Source organism: Garra rufa, chromosome 13 (genome assembly GCF_049309525.1).
Source record: "Garra rufa chromosome 13, GarRuf1.0, whole genome shotgun sequence".
Lineage (NCBI taxonomy): Eukaryota > Metazoa > Chordata > Actinopteri > Cypriniformes > Cyprinidae > Garra > Garra rufa.
In genome coordinates, this window is record NC_133373.1 from 12,577,858 (window position 1) to 12,597,450 (window position 19,593).

General features: G+C 39.0%; 1 long non-coding RNA gene across 1 annotated transcript in view; it reads left to right on the forward strand.

Moving 5' to 3' along the window:
• Positions 1-11,345, forward strand: part of LOC141348615 (uncharacterized) — a 52,637-nt gene extending 41,292 nt beyond the window's left edge. The window contains exons 3-4 of the long non-coding RNA XR_012357524.1: positions 9,144-9,297; positions 11,139-11,345. This is a non-coding gene — a long non-coding RNA (uncharacterized lncRNA). The remainder of the gene's footprint in view (positions 1-9,143; positions 9,298-11,138) is intronic.
• Positions 11,346-19,593: the final 8,248 nt, after the last annotated feature.

Below are 19,593 nucleotides of genomic sequence, written 5' to 3' on the forward strand. Positions count from 1 at the left end.
CTTCTGTATTGATTTAGTTCTATCAAGTAACTGTTACGTCAAATATATCTTGTATTTCATTTCTGATCATGAACTGGTTACCTTCACTCTTAAAAACACAAGAATCAATAAAACTATAGACAGGTGGCAATTCAGTATATTTCAGTTGACAGATAAGAACTTCAAAAGACAGTGGACATCCTTAATGAAGACAAATGACAGGTTAGATATTAATGCGGCGGCAGAAAATTAAATCATTCTTTACAATGATCTAGTGGCATATTGCTTTGCCCTTTAGAGAATATTTCAGATTATTTTGATCCTACAAGTCAGACGTTTGGAGTAAGATTTAATTCCGAAGATTTCATTTAAGATTTTTTTTATGTTTTTGAAAGAAGTCTCTAATGCTTACCAAAGCTGCTTTTATGTGATAAAAAAACATTACAATAGTACAAATTGGCAAATTTTGTTGCAATTTAAACAAGCTGTTTTCTCTTTCAATGTATTCTAAAATGTTATTTATTTCTGTGATACAAAGCTGAATTTTCAGCATCATTAATCCAGTCTTCTGTTTGATTGATGTAGAAAACTTAAGTTTGCACCATTGGGTGCTGGGAGTGCTTCAAGAGAAGCAGTCTTCCACTCGCTGAAGTCTGCTATGGAATGCCTGTGTTTCATAATCCAATCAGTTCTCATTGGTTCAAATCAAATCCCACCCTACATTTAGGCCAAAAGTCTGTCAAAACAATGTGAGTGTCAGGATTATGTCTGTGTTTTGTCCTGTTCTGTTCTGTTTCCCAAGTGTTTTTTCCCCTATGGATGTATTGTTACATGCGTTCATTGCTTGCTCCCGGTTTTTGTTTGTTTGAATTTAGTTTCAGTGTTTTGTTTAAATAAACTGTTCATTTAATCCGGTTCTCCTGCTTCATCTCCACTCCTCCACTCAGCCAGATTGTGACAGATCGACGGACCTAAAACAGAAGATGAGTCGGGCTGAGGCAGCTTTGAGGAGACTGCGGCAAGGTGGCCGTGAGTTGGAGCGATATGTGGAGGACTTCATCGAGCTCTCCCATCAGGTAGGCTGGCACGAGGCTGCTCTTGGTGCTGTGTTTGTTTTGGGGCTGGATGTTGAGACCATTCGCTGCGATCTTCCCTCTTGTAATTTCCCCTTGATCGAGCTAATAAACCTGATTCTCTATTTGAATGGATCTGATTTTGAAGTTGAAGAATTTCCAAATTCTGGTCGGTCTCATCTTCCAGTCCCCTCACAGACACAGCACATCGCGCCAGCCTGCCATAAGCCGAGAACCTCCACATACCGTTCAAACGGATCGAACCGCCAGCCCAGTCTCCTATCCCCTGTCATCCTCCAAAGCTCCGCCGCTGTCCTCAGCCCGATGCGGCCGGCCTCCTCCCCGCGCTCTAGTCTACCGGCCTCCGTCCAGTGCTCTAGTCTGCCGGCTTCCTCTCCACGCTCCAGCCCGTCAGCTGCCAGGCCAGCGTCAGCTCGCAAAATGGCCGCCACGCCAGTTCATAAGATGGCCGCCACGCCAGATTCTGCAAGCAAGATGGCTGCCACGCCGGAGTCTGCACGCAAGATGGCTGCCACGCAGGAGTCTGCACACAAGATGGCCGCCGTTCCTGAGTTCCCGGCCAAGATGGCCGCCAAGCCTGAGTTCCCTGTCAAGATGGCCGCCGTTCCTGAGTTCCCGGCCCAGATCCCTGGTGAAAAAACCAGCTAAAACCAGCCTAGGCTGGTTGGCTGGTTTTAGCTGGTCAACCAGCCTGGTTTTAGCTGGTCATAGCTGGTCATCAGGCTGGTTTTAGAGGGGTTTTGGCCATTTTTCCAGCCTGGCCAGGCTGGTCAGGCTGGTCTTAGCTGGTCAGGCTGGAAAACCACCAGCTTAAACCAGCTTGACCAGCTTGGCCAGGCTGGGAGACCAGCTAAAACCAGCCACTTCCAGCTTAAACCAGCCAACCAGCCTAGGCTGGTTTTAGCTGGTTTTTTCAGCAGGGATGGCCGCCGAGCCTGAGTCCCCGGCCAAGATGGCCACCAAGCCTGAGTCTGCACCCAAGATGGCTGCCGCCAAGTCAAAGTCTCCGCTGGTTCCGCCCAGCCTTCCAGAGTCTCTGCTGGTTCCGCCCAGCCTTCCAGAGTCTCCGCTGGTTCCGCCCAGCCCTCCAGTGACCGCGCCGCCAGAGCGCCCTCCAGTGACCGCGCCGCCAGAGCGCCCTCCAGTGACCGCGCCGCCAGAGCGCCCTCCAGTGACCGCGCCGCCAGAGCGCCCTCCAGTGACCGCGCCGCCTGAGCACCCTCCAGTGACCGGAGCTCTCTCCTGCGCGCCCTCCAGAGCCGGAGCTCTCTCCTGCGCGCCCCTCCATGCTCTCCTGGGTGGACTATACCCTAGGTTCCCCCAAGAAAATTTTGGGGGGGCTACTCCGCTGATCAGCCATGGCCACCTGGACTGTTGACCCGGCCATGGCCACCTGGACTGTTTACTCGGCCATGGCCACCTGGACTGTTTACCCAGCCATGGCCACCTGGACTGTTTACCCGGCCATGGCCTCCTGAACTATTGACCCGGCCATGGCTTCCTGAGCCCCCAGATCCGCCATGGCCTCCTGGACTGTTTACCTGGCCATGGATTCCTGAGCCCCCAGATCCGCCATGGCCTCCCGGACAGTTTACCCGGCCATGGCCTCCTGAGCCCCCGGATCAGCCATGGCCTCCTGGACTGTTTACTCGGCCATGGCTTCCTGAGCCGCCAGATCCGCCATGGCCACCTGAACTGTATACTCGGCCATGGCTTCCTGAGCCCCCAGATCCGCCATGGCCTCCTGGACTGATTATCCGGCCATGGTCCCCTGAGCTTCACGACCCGCCCTGGAGACCACCCCTGTATCCTGTGTCCCCTGTGTCCCTACCTAGCGGTCTCCAGGGCGCCCACCCTCCCTCCCCTATGGATGTTATTAGGCGCGAGACGCGCCTTTGGGGGAGGGGGGGTAATGTCAGGATTATGTCTGTGTTTTGTCCTGTTCTGTTCTGTTTCCCAAGTGTTTTTTCCCCTATGGATGTATTGTTACATGCGTTCATTGCTTGCTCCCGGTTTTTGTTTGTTTGTATTGAGTTTCAGTGTTTTGATTAAATAAACTGTTTATATTCATTTATTCCGGTTCTCCTGCTTCATCTCCACTCCTCGACTCAGCCAGATTGTGACAGTGAGACTGAACACAGCGAATAATTTCATTTTGTTATTGTTGCTAATGTTGGCTGGCTTTTCGCACATGGCTTCGGCATGCTGGTTGTTTTTTGTGTAAATAACAGTAAAATATAATTATACTGTGTATATACAGAAAAGCCTGAAATTATTCATACCCCTGGCAAATTCTGACTTAAAGTTACTTTTATTTAACCAGCAAGTTTTTTTGGACTGGAAATAACACAGGCTTCTCCTGAAAGATAATAAGATGATGTACAAGAGGCATCATTGTGGAAAAAAATATTTCTCAGCTTTTATTTACATTTGAACAAAAAGTGGCATGTCCAAAATAATTCACACTCTTTGCAAACTGTCACAGTCTATGAGAAAATCCAAAGTTCTATACCATTCCAAATAGTCCATCCTGTTCTAAAGCATTTCCCTGATTCATTGGGAACAGCTGTTTTAATCAACTCAACAGGTCAAAAACAGAAGCTCTCTGCTGTTGGTTTGTGGACAGTCATGGCTAAGACAAAGCAGCTCACTGAGGACCTGTGGCTGCGCATTGTGGCTGCTCACAAGTCAGGAAAGGGCTATAAGACCATATCTAAATGTTTTGAAGTTCCAGTGGCTACAGTGCAAAGTATTATTAAAAAATACTGTGAAAAATCTCAGAGGACGTGGTCAGAAGCCAAAAATGACACCTGTGCTGGCCAGGAGGATAGTGAGAGAGGTAAAAAAGAATCCAAGGATCACCACCAAGGCCATCCTGATGAATCTGGGCTCTGCTGGTGGCAACATCTTAAGGCAGACAGTCCAACGGACACTGCACACCGCTGGTGTTTTTCAGCCGGTGGACCAGGGATCCTAATCACAGTAAACGGCACCATGAAAAAGGAGCAATACATCAAAATTCTCAACAACAACATCAGGGAGTCTGGCCTTGGGGACCAGTGGACATTTCAGCACAACAACGACCCAAAACACACAGCAAAAGTGGTAAAGAAATGGTTAGCAGACAAAAACATCAACGTTTTGCAGTGGCCCAGCCAGAGTCCTGACTTAAATCCAATTGAGAATCTGTGGAGGGAGCTAAAGATCAGGGTGATGGTAAGGAGACCCTCCAACCTGAAAGAGTTGGAGCTCATCGCTAAAGATGATTGGGCAAAAATACCAGTGGAGACATGCAAAAAGCTGGTCAGCTATTATAGGAAGCGTTTGATTGCTGTAATAGCCAATAAAGGCTTTTCTATTGATTATTGAGAAGGGTATGAATAATTTTGGACATGCCACTTTTTGTTCAAATGTAAATAAAAGATGAGTAATCTTTTTTTTTTCACAATGATGCCTCTTGTACATCGTCTTATTATTATGTGGGAGACGTGCGTGTCATTTCTAATCAAAAAAAAAAAAAAAAACTTGCTGGTTGAATAAAAGTAACTTTAAGTCAGAATTTGCCAGGGGTGTGAATAATGACTGTATATAACAAAAATTGTATCATGTTAATATTTTATGTTATCCCACGCACAAGAAAAATGAATGTTATGCCAAGTTTAGCCACTCTTTAGGCTGTAATTTTATCATTTAATGTTTTTAAGCTTTATCTTGCCTGAGGGGAGCCCACTGAAACATCTGAAAAACAAATTAAAAACAGAACATGAAATTACCCCATATAAATAAAATATACATCTGAGAGGTTTAAAAGAGGTTTCCTCCATCTGGAATTATAATTAGTCTGCTTGACTGATATATGAAAATTAAGGTTTAACAGGTGATCCTTGGAAGAATTGTGATTTTTTTATTTATTGGATTTTATAGTACCATTCAAAAGTTTGGGGTATTTGATGAAAATACAGTAATATTTTAACAATTTAAAAGAACTGTTTTCTATTGTAATATATTGTAAAATGTAAATTATTCCTATTATAGCAGTATAGTCCTATATAACAGTGTAAACAATTAATTTCTTAAAAACAAAACAAAAGAAAAAAGTTTTGAATGATAACTCTTTGTTAAGGCAGGGTAGAAGAAGCAAGAAGGTTCTCACAGGCGCTCAAGCTTGCACTCCAGTCCCAGAATGTATAATTACTTGGGTTTGTTGGGGGATAATGTTAATACTGCTAATGCTTTCAAAGCAGGAGGAAAAATAAGATTGCTCTGTCATAAAATCAATGTCTCTTTATGAAGAATTCATTGCTCTGGTGTCGTTCTCCTGAGAGCTATAGAAGTTCTTGATTAGCGTCCAATCAATACCACGTTGGAGACAGTGTCTGAATAACCAAAGAGAGACAGCAGAGAGATGGCGTTGGGAGCCCAGAGTGAATGAACCCTCTCCATCCGTGCAGATATGTGTCAGTTCTGTGGAGTCTGGGTTAATTGGTCTGAGAGAAATCAATAACATCGGCTAATTTGCCTCCAGATCTCAACAGCTCAGTGACATGGAAGGGAGTGCTGGATGCGTAAGATCACAAGCTTTTGAGGAATGTGCTGAACGGCCGACCATCAGCAAACCGCAGCAATTACGTGCCCTCTAGTGCTAATGATGTGAATTTTCCATGTCTGCTGCTTCTGTTTTAGTTCAAAGCTTAAACACAGTCACTCAAAACCAGCGTGACACCTGTGGTCACTGAAGAGGTCAAGACACAGGATTGTTTTCTGACTAACACTTTGATTTTTAGATCTGTTGTGATGTGTAATATTGTGCTGCCTTGTTTCTTCTGGCTTTAGATATCTTGAGAAAGCAATAATGCTCGACCCAATTAATAACTTAATGAGGGAATCTCAGGAGCAAAGTCTCCATCTGTAAGCCTGGAGTGATGGGAACCATAGTTTTCTCTTAAAGAGACAGTTCACCCAAACATGAAATTCTGCCATCAGTTACTCACCCTCATGCCAAAGCCATTGCACTTTTGTTCATCAAAAGAGATATGTGACCCCGGAGCACTAAACCAGTCATTAGGGTCAATTTTTTGAAATTGAGATTTATACATCATCTGAAATGCTGAATAAATAAGGCTCCGTTGATGTATGGTTGTTAGGATAGGACAATATTTGGCTGAGATACAACTAATTGAAAATCTGGAATCTGAGGGACCAAAAAAATCTATATATTAAGGAAAATCACCTTTAAAGTTGTCCAAATGTTCAACAAAGTTCTCACTGGCGTGAGATGTTTATTGTATGTTTTCTGTTTTCTCGTTAATTACACAAATTATTATTATTTGTCTTCGACAGAATTTTCATTTTTGGGGTAACTATTCTTTTAAAGTCGACAAGAAATGTCATATGCGAGCCATTTTACCTCCATAATCTGAGATGTGTTCAAGTATTCAATCAGAAAATACTGTATATATATTTTTTAATTTATCCATCTTTAATCGATTGGATTTTTAAAAAGTGAGTATTATATACCAGAATGGAGCGAGATGGCTGGCCTTTCAAACTTCCTTCTTTTCTAGATCACAAAAGGAGAAGTTCTGCAGAATGTTCACTTTTTTTTTTTTTTTTTTTTTTGAGAACAGAGAAAGTGAATGTTGACCAGGAGCTGTCGAAACTGACAAACCCTTTAAAGATTACTGTTTCATAAGTGACCCCGAACCGCAAAACTAGTCATATGGGTCAATTTTGAATTAATAAACTTTTCAATGGTGTATGGTTTGTTAGGATAGAGCAATATTTGGCTGAGATACAACTATTTGAAAATCTGGAATCTGAGGGTGCAAACAAATCTAAATATTGAGAGAATCCCATATTCTTAGCAATGCATATTACTAATGAAATTTGTTTTTTTAATATATTTATGTTAGGAAATTTACACACTATCTTCATGAAACATGATCTTTACTTAATATCCTAAAGAAAAAATCAATAATTTTGACCCATACAAAGTGTTTTTGGCTATTACTACAAATATACCTGTGCTACTTATGACTGGTTTTGTAGTTCAGAGTCACATATTTGAAATGCAAAACCTGTTTTATTCAATCTGTCGTCTGACTTCTGTCGTCTGACTAAAAGTTTTAACAAGTAAAATGCCTTTTAGTATAAATGCTAAAACCTCTTCCTTCAGGTCATGGCTCAAATGTCTTTTGCTGTGAAATTTTTACAGAATTTATAAAGAAAATCGTCTCTTGGTTACGTATGTAACCATGGTTCCCTGAGAAGGGCACGAGACACCGTGTCCCTTAGGGGTCGCTATTGGGGAACGCCGCCGCGTGACTCATGTCTGAAGAATGCATATAGAAAAACTACACGAAATGGCCGGCGACAGCGTATGACGTCGCCGCGGCGTGACCGTCGCTGCTGTTGCGTCTTTACCGGGCGACACTGTATAAAGAGGCGCCGGTGTAAACACACATCTGCTTCATCGTCTGAAGCTTCTCGTCCGAAGCATGGTAGAAACAAAAAGTGACATGTCCAAAATTATTCATACCCTTTGCAAACTGTCACAGTCTATGGGAAAATCCAAAGTTCGATACCATTCCAAACAGTCCAAGCTGTTCTAAAGTATCATTATTGCCCTGATTCATTGGGAACAGTTGTTTTAATCAACTCAACAGGTGAAAAACAGAAGCTCTCTGCTGTTGGTTTGTGGACAGTCATGGCTAAGACAAAGGTCACAAGTCAGGAAAGGGCTATAAGACCATATCTAAATGTTTTGAAGTTCCAGTGGCTACAGTGCAAAGTAATATTAAAAAATACAAGACGTTCCACACTGTGAAAAATCTCAGAGGACGTGGTGTGAAGCCAAAAGTGACACCTGTGCTGGCCAGGAGGATAGTGAGAGAGGTAAAAAATAATCCAAGGATCACCACCAAGGCCATCCTGATGAATCTGGGCTCTGCAGGTGGCAACATCTCAAGGCAGACAGTCCAACGAACGCTGCACACCGCTGGGTTCCACGGACGCAGACCAAGGAGGACGCCACTTCTTCAGATAAGGCACACAAAAGCCTGCTTGGTCTTTGCAAATTCTCATCTGGTCTTCTGTTATGATCAGATGAAACAAAAATTGAATTGTTTGGCCACAATGATGTAGCCTTCATTTGGCGGTAAAAAAGGAGAAGCCTTCAACCCTAAGGACACCATCCCCACTGTCAAACATGGTGGTGGGAACCTAATGTTTTTTTTTTTTTTTTAGCTGGTGAACCAGGGAACCTAATCACAGTAAGCGGCACCATGGAAAAGGAGCAATACATCTAAATTCTCAACAACAACATCAGGCAATCTGCAGAGAAACTTGGCGTTGGGCACCAGTGGACATTTCAGCACGACAACGACCCAAAACACACAGCAAAAGTGGTGAAGAAATGGTTAGCAGACAAAAACATTAACGTTTTGCAGTTGCCCAGCCAGAGTCCTGACTTAGATCCAATTGAGAATCTGTGGAGGGAGCTAAAGATCAGGGTGATGGCAAGGAGACCCTTCATCCTGAAAGAGTTGGAGCTCATCACTAAAGATGAATGGAAAAATGCAAAAATGCCAGTGGAGACATGCAAAAAGCTGGTCAGCAATTATAGGAAGGATGAATCATTTTGGACATGCCACTTTTTGCTCAAATGTAAATAAAAGATGAGTAATATTTTTTCCACAATGATGCCTCTTGTACATCGTCATATCATCTTTTGGGAGAAGCCTGTGTCATTTCCGGTCCAAAAAAAAAAAAAAAACTTGCAGGTTGAATAAAAGTAACTCTAAGTCAGAATTTGCCAGGGGTATGAATAATTTCGGGCTTGACTATATATAGAAAGATCAGTGAGCAGAAAGCAAGTCAGCAAATGGTGGACTCAAATTTCATGGTTTGCTTTGTCTATAAAAAACATTTAGTAAGTAAAGAGGTAGTGAGTACGGAATTGTCATTTTTGAGTTCCTTTGTTGCATTAACTGAACAGAATCTAAATGAAAAATGTCTGTTTGTATTGTTATTGTAGTATTACTCATGCAGACTGTGTTAACAATCCATCAGATAACTGAAGCAGAAGACAACGGCTCACATGACTGACGGCTCTAATGGCTAGATGAATATCAAACTCTTGTCTCACTCGTGACCTTCTCCATTGCAAACCCAGTTGCCATGGCAGCCGAATGTGATGCTTTTGACATGGCAGATGGGTGCAAAGGTATGTGTTCATCACACGCTCGTATACACACTCGAACACTTTCATCTACAGCCGCACGGAGTACTAACTTTGCCACTGGATCTTACAAGAACGATTTTGTTGGTGAATGAAGAATGTATCTAATTTAAACTTCTCAAATGGTTTCCACATGAACACCAACAGCAGACAGTCTACTACACGTTGGCCTCTGTCAGCCAATGCTAATAGAGTTTGCAAGGAAGCTTTGAGATCTAGATTGTTAAACCAGTGTAACTTTAAAGCTTATTGAATTGCAGATCATTTAAAGTGCGCATAACTACATTGCTGAAGTGATTTCAGCTGTTTTGCTAACGTACCATTTTGCTAACTGGAGAGAGCTTTCCATTAGCCTTCCCATGCATCTCAATGGCAGTTTTTCATACGAACCCTGCTTGAAGAATTCCTCACAATTGTGTTCTTTCTTAGAGAAAAATGGTATCTGTGAGGATTTCCAGTCAGGTTTTAGACCGTATCATAGTACTGAGACTGCTCTTATTAGAGTTACAAATGATCTTCTCCTGTCATCCGATCGTGGATGCATCTCTCTATTAGTACTACTGGATCTTAGTGCTGCGTTTGATACTATTGACCAATATTCTTTTAAATAGACTTGAAAATTATGTTGGCATTAGTGGTAGTGCACTGGCTTGGTTCAAATCGTACTTATCTGACCGGCATCAATTCGTAGCAGTGAATGACGAGGTATCATATCAATCACAAGTGCAGTATGGAGTACCTCAAGGCTCCGTACTAGTGCCATTACTTTTTACACTTTATATGTTACCCTTGGGAGATATCATCAGGAAACATGGTGTTAGCTTTCACTGTTATGCTGATGATACGCAGCTCTATATTTCTTCACGGCCCGGCGAAACATACCAATTTGAAAAACTAACAGAATGCATAGTTGAAATAAAAAATTGGATGGCAACAAATTTTTTACTGCTAAATTCTGAAAAAACAGAGGTGTTAATTATTGGACCTAAAACCTCCGCATGTAATAACCTAAAACACAGTCTAATACTCAGTGACTGCTCTGTCAATTCGTCGTCATCAGTCAGGAACCTAGGTGTGCTATTCGATAGCAATCTTTCCTTCGAAAGCCACATTTCTAGCATTTGCAAAACCGCATTTTTTCATCTAAAAAATATATTGAAATTACGACCTATGCTCACGATGTCAAATGCAGAAACGTTAATCCATGCGTTCATGACCTCAAGGATAGATTATTGTAATGCTTTATTGGGTGGTTGTTCTGCACGCTTAATAAACAAACTCCAGCTGGTCCAAAATGCAGCAGCTTGAGTTCTGACTAGAACCAGAAAGTATGAGCATATTAGCCCGGTTCTGTCAACACTGCACTGGCTCCCTATTAAACTTCGTATAGATTTAAAAATCTTGCTAATTACTTATAAAGCCCTGAATGGTTTAGCTCCTCAGTACTTGAGCGAGCTCTTATCATATTATAGTCCCTCACGTCCGCTGCGTACTCAAAATTCTGGCAATTTGATAGTACCTACAATATCAAAATCAACTGCAGGCGGCAGATCTTTTTCACATTTAGCGCCCAAACTCTGGAACAATCTACCTAACACTGTTCGGGAGGCAGACACACTCAGTTTAAATCTAGATTAAAGACCCATCTCTTTAACCTGGCCTACACTTAATACATTTCATAATCCAAATCCGTTAAAGGATTGTTAGGCTGCATTATTTAGGTCAACCGGAACCAGGGACACTTCCTATAACACCTGATGTACTTGTTGCATCAGAAGAAGAATGGCATCTACGCTAATATTAGTATCTTTCCTTCTTATTCCGAGGTCACCGCAGCCACCTGTATCCAGATCAGACGGTCACTGCAGTTCCCCGGATCTAATCCGTGCCCATCAGCACCCAGAGATATCCTCTACAGCCCTGAATGTCAGCAGAGACCACATCAACTAGATGAGCCCCAGAGACAGATCATCAGTGAAGACCTCATCGCCTAGACGGCCATCGACGCAAGACAGCGAAAACCAGATGAGTCCTCTCCAATAAGATTTTGTGGCAACTTGGAACTTGCATCTTGCATCTACATTAACATTAGTCTGTTTGTTTCTTATTCCCAGGTCACCATAGCCACCAGATCCAGTCCGTATCCAGATCAGATGGTCACTGCAGTCCCCCGGATCCAGTCCAAACCAAGAGCAGATGGTGGATCAACACCTACAGCCGAATGTCAGCGGATACCATGTCAACTAGATGAGCCCCAGAGACAGATCATCAAGAAAGAACTCCTACCCTAAACGGCCACCGGCACAAGGCCATGGGAACCAGATGAGTCCTCCCCAATTTGACTTTGTTGCAATATGGAACTCTTGCATTATTATTGACATTTTACTTTATTATTTTAATACTGTAAGGTTGCTTTGACACAACTTGTATTGTAAAAAGCGCTGTATAAATAATCTTGACTTGACTTGACTTGACTTTGTTTTTCATAATTTCACCTTTATGTTGTTTTTGTGTTATTGTTACATTATTTTTATGTTATTGTTACATTCATATATCTCAATTGCTATAATGTTTCTTGTAATTAGAACTTTATTTCTAATTCTAATTCTTCTAACTTTAATGCTTTATATTTCAAAACTGTTATTTTATTTCTAATTTTAACTTATTTCTCACAACGGTGACTGTATTTTCCAATTGAAACTTCTGATAAATGTGAGTTTATTTCTCGCAATTGTGACTTTATACTTGTCAGTTACATTTTTTTAATGTTTTTTTTTTACAATTGTAATTTTATGTCAATAGAGACATTGTTTCTTCTAATTACAACTTTATTTCTAACAATTGCAAATTGATTTCTTATAATTGAAACTATTACTTGTAATTATGATTTTATATATCAGAATTGTTACTTTATTTCTCTTAATTGTACGATTTTGTAATTATACCATTATCTTACAATTGTTTAATATCTTTCTAGTTGCGGTGATGTTTCTTATAACTTTATTTCTAACAATTGCAAATTAATTAATTTTAATTAAGACTTTCTTGTAATTGTAATTGTAACTTATTTCTCACAATTGTGACGTTATATTTTCTAATTCCTAATTACATCTCATAATTATGACTATTTGTCACAATTGCAACTATTTCTTAGTGTGTTTTAATTTTTTGTATTTACACCATTATCTCACAATAGTGATTTCATATCTCTCAGTTGCAATGTTTCATGTAACTGCAACTTTATTGCAATTTTTTATTATAATTGTAGCTATTACTTGTAGTTATGATTTTAAATCTCAAAATTGTTACTTTATTTCTCCTAATTGTGACTTGTTTCTGACTTTGTATTTTCTAATCCCTAATTATATCTCATAAATAATAGTTTCTTTTACAATTATAACTATTTCTTAGTGTGTTTCTTGTAATTTTTACATTAAATTACACCATTATCTCACAATTGATTTCATATCTTAATTGCGATAATGTTTCTTGTAATTGCAACTTTATTTCTACTAACTACAAGTTTATTTCTTATCATTGTGACTTTCTTGTGATTATGCCTTTATATTTTATTTCTCCTAATTTGAACTTAATTTTCACAATTGTGACTTTATGTTTACCAATTGCAACTTCTTGTAACTGTGACTTCATACAATTGTTTTTTCTTGTAATTATAACTTTACATTTGTCAATTTTCTGTAAAATTATGATTTCAGATCTCTCTTCTAACTGCAACTAAGTTTTTAACAGCTGCAAATGTATTTCTTATAATTGTAACTATTGCTTGTAGCTATGATTTTAAATCTAAAAATTTTTATTTTATTTCTCAGAATTTTTACCTATTTCCTCATTCCGAATTACTTCTTATAATTATGACTCACAATTGTTACTATTCTTATTTTATTGTCTTATTTAGTCTTAATTTTTTACTTTTTTTCTTGTAATTTAGGTTGTATATGTCACAGTTCTGTCTGTCTTGTCATTGGTTTTTCCCATTTGTCTTCCCCCTGTCATTTTGTTATCATTTGGTTTAGTCCTCGTTTGTGTAATCACCGTCACCTGTGTTTGATTTATCAGTCATCTATGTCACCGGTGTCTTATGATTAGTCTATCCTTAAAAGTCTGTCTGTGAGTTCAGTTCCCTGTCGGTCCTTTTGTGAACTAGATGTGTGTGTATGTTCCTGCCTTGTTCCAGCCTTGTTCCATTCGGAGATTTATATTAAATATATTGTACTTTGTAAATATTGTCTATCGTCTCGTCTACTTCTGCACGCACCCCTGACAGTAGCTATATTTCTTAGTTTCAAAACTAAGTATTCTTGTTATCTCAAATATGACACTGGTATCTCATAACTGACATTATTTCTCTTATTGCCACTTTATCTAACAATTGCAAATTTTTTTCTTATAAATGTGAATATTTCTTGTAATTATGACAACTAATTGTAACCATTTATCTCAAAATTATGTTTTTTTTTCTTGTAATTCTGACAATTATTTTTCACAATTGAAACTTCTTATAATTGTCATTTTGAACTCATACATAGTTTTATTTCTTACATCAAATTTAATCTTAGAGTAAATGGTTTTATTCCATTACTGACTGCTGATGTTACCCAACATAACCTTAACCTATACCATCTCTACTAAACTGCGCCAATCTAATGTCACCAAGCCTGAATGCTTAAAATGACTGATAGGCAGAGATCCTTTCTGATCGGCTGACTTTCTGATAGCAATTGTGATTTCTCAGGACACTCATTTCAGCAATATCTGTCAGGCGCTAAGGACATTTTATGTGTGTTCGCATAAATCCCTCACAGCACCTTTAATGTGGGTTTACTAAAGTATAATGCATCTTATATTGGAAAAAATCGAGATTGTGACCATCTACGTCCTTCACGCTCTGCGTCTGCATGCATTTAGACGTCCAGAGCGCCTGTCGCTGTCCATAATAAAGCAGCTCAAAGCCCTGGACATCCATCTATCCATTTAAAGCAGCATAGTTTCTCCCAGAGACCTTGAGGCGTCAGTTATGGTGGCCGATCCATCAACGTCCCAGGTGAATGATGATGTCATCACCACAGGCCATCTGACTGATATATTTTTTTGTCAGCTCTCTCAGGAATGAAGGAGAAACGCCTCCGAACTGCCTTCCCATTAACTGTACTGGTATGGCATCTTCAGTCCTCCAAATGACCAACGCAGGCCGGCTCCGTACCACGAGTGAGCGGCTGCCCCTTCCGTTCTCTCTGCTAAACAGAGCAGTTCCCACAGCGGTGCCTCTCAATGGCCCATTTCGCCAATTACTGTTTTCACTGAACCAATTGAACCCCAATTGTCTGCTTTCTGAGAGATGATAATTTGTAGCGAACTGAGGCCGACTGTGTCTCCCATGTACTCCAGCAGTTTAATTGCCATAATTATGGAATTACAACCGCAAATGAACTGCCCTGTCGCCATGGCACTGAGCGAATGGAGATCTTACTTGGGCTCTTCTGTAGAGCATTAAGAAGGACAGTGATAAGCCTCACAGGACGCTGCAGTAGATAGAAACGAGCTGAAAGGAGCTAATTAACCAACCAGTAAAAGCCCATCCTCTATATTCTATCTGACATCTCTTTCCTCTCTTTCTTATTCGCTTCTTGCTCTCATTTTGCATAGATTCATTTCCCTGCGTGATTCATTTCCAGCATTTACTGGAAACGCTGCTCTTTTCTATTTGTCAAATTTATGGAAAGACTTTTATTCTACTTTAATGGAGTCTCTTGTGATGTCTTGTGACTGATGTCCTGAAACGAATCGTTATTTGTACAAAAAGGCAAACAATGCGCTTATTTGAAGAGACAGGACATTTGAAGGAGAGAGGAGGGAAATGGGATCAGAATATGAGCTCCATGAGCCAACAGCTCTTATATGACAAATGCTAGTCACATTACCATAATTCTGAGTTTTGTTTTTAAAATGATTTATTTAAACTTTAATTTATTTAAAACTTTTTTCAATTTTAATTCTTTTCAAACAATGTGCCCTTTTGCAGTGATGGGATTAACAGTGTTATAAATAAACAGCACTACTTTTTTTCAGTAACGATATTTAAACGATTTACTGTTTGCCCTGTTACAATGCCATTACTGTTACTGACAATAAAATGTGGCGTTACTCAAAGATTTTTCTCTTTTTTCTTTTTGTTCCTTAAAGGGCACCTATTATGCAAAATTCACTTTTACATGTTTAGCAGTGAGTGATGTTTTTTTGTTCCTATTCTACAAAAAAAGGGGACGGAGAGCAGCAGCTCATTTGCATTTGCATGCATGAAAACAGCGTATTTCTGCTTTCACTCAAAATAGGCATTTTTAAAATTATATAATCAACGATCTATGGGGTATTTTGAGCTGAGACTTCACATATACATTCTGGGGACACCTGAGACTTATATTACACTTTATAAAAAAGGGGCATAACAGGTGCTCTTTAATGTTACAACATAATACATTTTGAATATACATTATGAGTTAGTGCTGCTTATCTCTATTTCTATTGTTTATATACCAAAATTAGGGCATTTTTAGCCAAATCAGCTACGCAACTACCCTCCAGATCTAAGTGTCTCCTTTCAAATATTCTGTAATGTATTTTTGCTCCAGTTACACAGCCTAGCAATAGTAAATTGACCGTTTTAATGCTATTTAGAGGATTACGGGAGCTTCAGTACCCTGCTTCTGATTGGAATATAACAACAGGAGCATTAAATGTGTAACAAATGTTCTGTCACTATCCAATCCAGTGTGAGTCAGGGACAGATCGCTCTTTCTCTCTCTCTCTCTCTCTCTCTCTCTCTCTCTCTCTCTGTCAGGATCTGTGGGTCCTCAGATGACCAGACCCATGTGCTCTATGACTGTCCTTCGCTCAGTTTGATCTTGGCAGGGTTATCTGATGTTCTCAGTCACGCACATGGTCCTTTTTTATTATTTTTAGGTTTCTGTTAAAACGGTGGATCCTCATTGTGATAATCTGAGAGACCATTTAGGGGTTCAAGCACGTAGTGCTGAAACCTCATTGTAACTGTTGGAATGGTCACGGATCAGCGATCTCCAAGTAAAACTGATCATGCAGACCAAACTGTAAGCCGTAGAGACTTGAAACTTGGAGGGATGGTAGTACTCACTGCGGCCAACAACGTCACCAAAGCTGGCCCCAATCGGCCTGACGGGGGTGTCCTAGGTTTTTCACCCAATCTAAACCAAACCAGTGCAGAAAGATTCTCTGGAGAGCAAATATCAATAATTTTTGACTCACCATTGCAAAGGGACGGCAAAACGATTGAAAGGGACAGGGCCACTTTTAGTAAAATGCCATATAATTTCTGAACGGAATAAAATATCTCCGCCAAACTCAGAACACTTATGTAAGAACTCAATCTGAGGTCGCAGGGCAAAAATCATGAAGCTTGGCCACTTGGTGGTACTAGAAGAGGGAAAACAAGTCATTTGTCTTATCAACATTAAAATCGCTGTGCACGGTCTTGGTCCAAAATGCCACAAGTGACTATAAAGACATTTACGTATCTCAAAAAAAACAAGGCCGCCATTGGCCGATAAAGTTTGAGCACCTGTTAGACATGGTTAACAGAGGCCGATCGGAACGAAACTTGGTGGGCCTGTTTGACTCACAACCCCGAAGGTCTGTGAGAAATTTGAAAGAGATCAGCCACTGGGGGCCGATATTGCTTTTTTCAAGGGCATAAAAGATTATATATTGTTTGGTTTTTCGCACATACACGCAATATTCATATTATATAACAGAACTCCTCATGACAGACAACTTTGCCTCTAGAACCATTGCTGGTAATCAAAGCATTTGTTAAATGATTGAGAAGAAAAAAAAAACTACTTTTCTGAACTATTCCTATAGTTTTTTTCGTTCAATCTGGAAAAAACAAAAAATTGCAGTACAATTCTCTGGAGTCTCTAGGTCAATAACTATAAAAAAAAAAAGGTTGAAATTTACTCTTTGGGACGCTATAACGGGGTTGTTTAGAAAAGAAGGCCTTTCTGAATTTACCCAAAATCCTATAAAGCCTAAAGGAAAACTCAAAACTTCACAAAACCTGGTGAGCACATGCGACAGGTGATTCTAAAAAAGCATGCAAAGTTTTAAGGAGATCGGACCACTGCTGGCGCTATAACAGTGATTAACATAAAAAAAAAAAAACATAATATTTCTATGGTAAATTACCTGGATTTGCCAAAAATGGTTTATTAAATCTTTGATTTAGGTGGTTACAGGCTTGCTAAATAATGACTTTTTTCATATGTCCTTAAATGCCCTAAACCCCAATAATCGCTGCTTGCAGCTATATTTATTTTTATTTTTATGATGATTAGTTTTTCAGCCAAAAATGTAAATTCTATCATTAATTTCTCACTCTCATGTCGTTCCAAACCCGTAAGACCTTTGTTCATCTTCGGAACACAAATTAAGATATTTTTGATAAAAACCGAGAGCTTGAGCCTGCATAGACAGCAATGCAACTGACACGTTCAAGGCCCTGAATAGTAGTAAGGACTTTGTTAAAATAGTCCATGTGACATCAGTGGTTCAACTGTATGAGAAGAATTTTTGTGCACAAAGAAAAAAATAATGACTTAATGCAACGTCTTCAATGCACGTTCACATGCTGTAATGGAACATTATAATGCAATAAAAATCAATGAAACGTTCTTGACTTTGAATGGCTGTTTAATTCAAAACATTCAAAATTCAAAGACTCTTTGTTACTAGCATTACTTCATATATGAAATGAGATGAACGAGCCCATTGTTTTGACCTTATGTTGTCCTTGTGAGGCCAAGTCAAACCGTGCATATGAAATTCACAGCCGTTTTCCTATGAAAAGTTTTTTTTTGGCATTTGAATAATGTATCATTTTCAATGCTGAAATAGCTATGTTTGCGTTTTTTCCCCCCTCCACTTCACCATTCTCCTCCTTCCCTCAAAATAGAATGCAGAAGAGGGTTGTTGCTATGGTGATACATCCACTGGCTTTTGCAAGACATTTATAGCCACGCAATCCACGGGGGATTTAGCTCCCTGTAACTTTCTGTAATTTCCAATCTAATTATATCCCGCTGCTGTGGCTGGGCTGGAACAGTGCATGGGTGATCTGGGATTGAGCTTTTGGCTCGCTTCTCCCCATATGGTGACAGCGCAGTGTGCCCTTACCCATGAAAGCGAAGGTTTTAGCATGAAATATCATTTGTTCGCATGAATATAAAGATGATATCACGTTAAAGGCCCCTTTGCGAGTGTCGCGTTGAGGTGTGCGGGACTGGGGATTGTATTGGCATGCTGTGCTGATGGCAGATCATTCACGTAGTACGGAAAAGTCTTGAATGGGCTTCTGCTTTAACCCTTTCAGGCCTAGACACTGATTTTATTTTTTGTTGTTGTTGCTTTTTCCATTAACCATCAATCTAAAATTCATGTTGGGTTTGATTTATTTTTATTTTTTTATTTTTTTTTACTGTATTTTAATATTTATATAATTTATATAATTGTATAATTATTTTGTTTTATAATTTCATTTTTTGTTTAAGCTTAAATATTTTTATGATTTTTTTTGTTTTGTTTATATTTTATTTTAATATTTCCATCAAAATCTAACTAACCCAAACTAATATTAATTTGTCAGTTTTTTACTGTTTTCTTTTTTACTGTAGTCTTTATTAATAGTTGTCATGATTTTGTTTTATAATTTCATTTTTACTTGTAACTTTTGTTTAAGCTTTTGTGATTTTCTGTTTTTCTTATTTATTTATTTTTTATATTTCCATCCTGCTAAAATTCATGTTAGGTTTAATGGACCAGTGCTTTCCCCACTGGTTTTTACTGTAGTCTGTATTAATATTCTTTAATTTTTTTTTTATATTTATATCAAACTAAAATCCATCTTTGCTTTAATTAGTCAGGCTATCAGCCAGTGTTTTTATTTTATGTATTAATATATTTTGTTTTAAAATTATTTTTTTTCTGATTTTTCATTTTTTTGGCTGGTTTTTACTTTAGTGATTATTAATATTGTTGTTTTATAATTTAATGTTTATTGAATTTTTGTTTAAGTTTTAGTCATTTTTTAATGATTTTATTTCTTTTAATGAATTTTTTAAATTTTTTACAGTTTTTTTTATGTTGTCTTTACTAATATTTTTTAATAAATAAATTATTTAAATTAATGAATGGATTAATTAATTAATTAATTAATTAATTGTTTATTTTAAC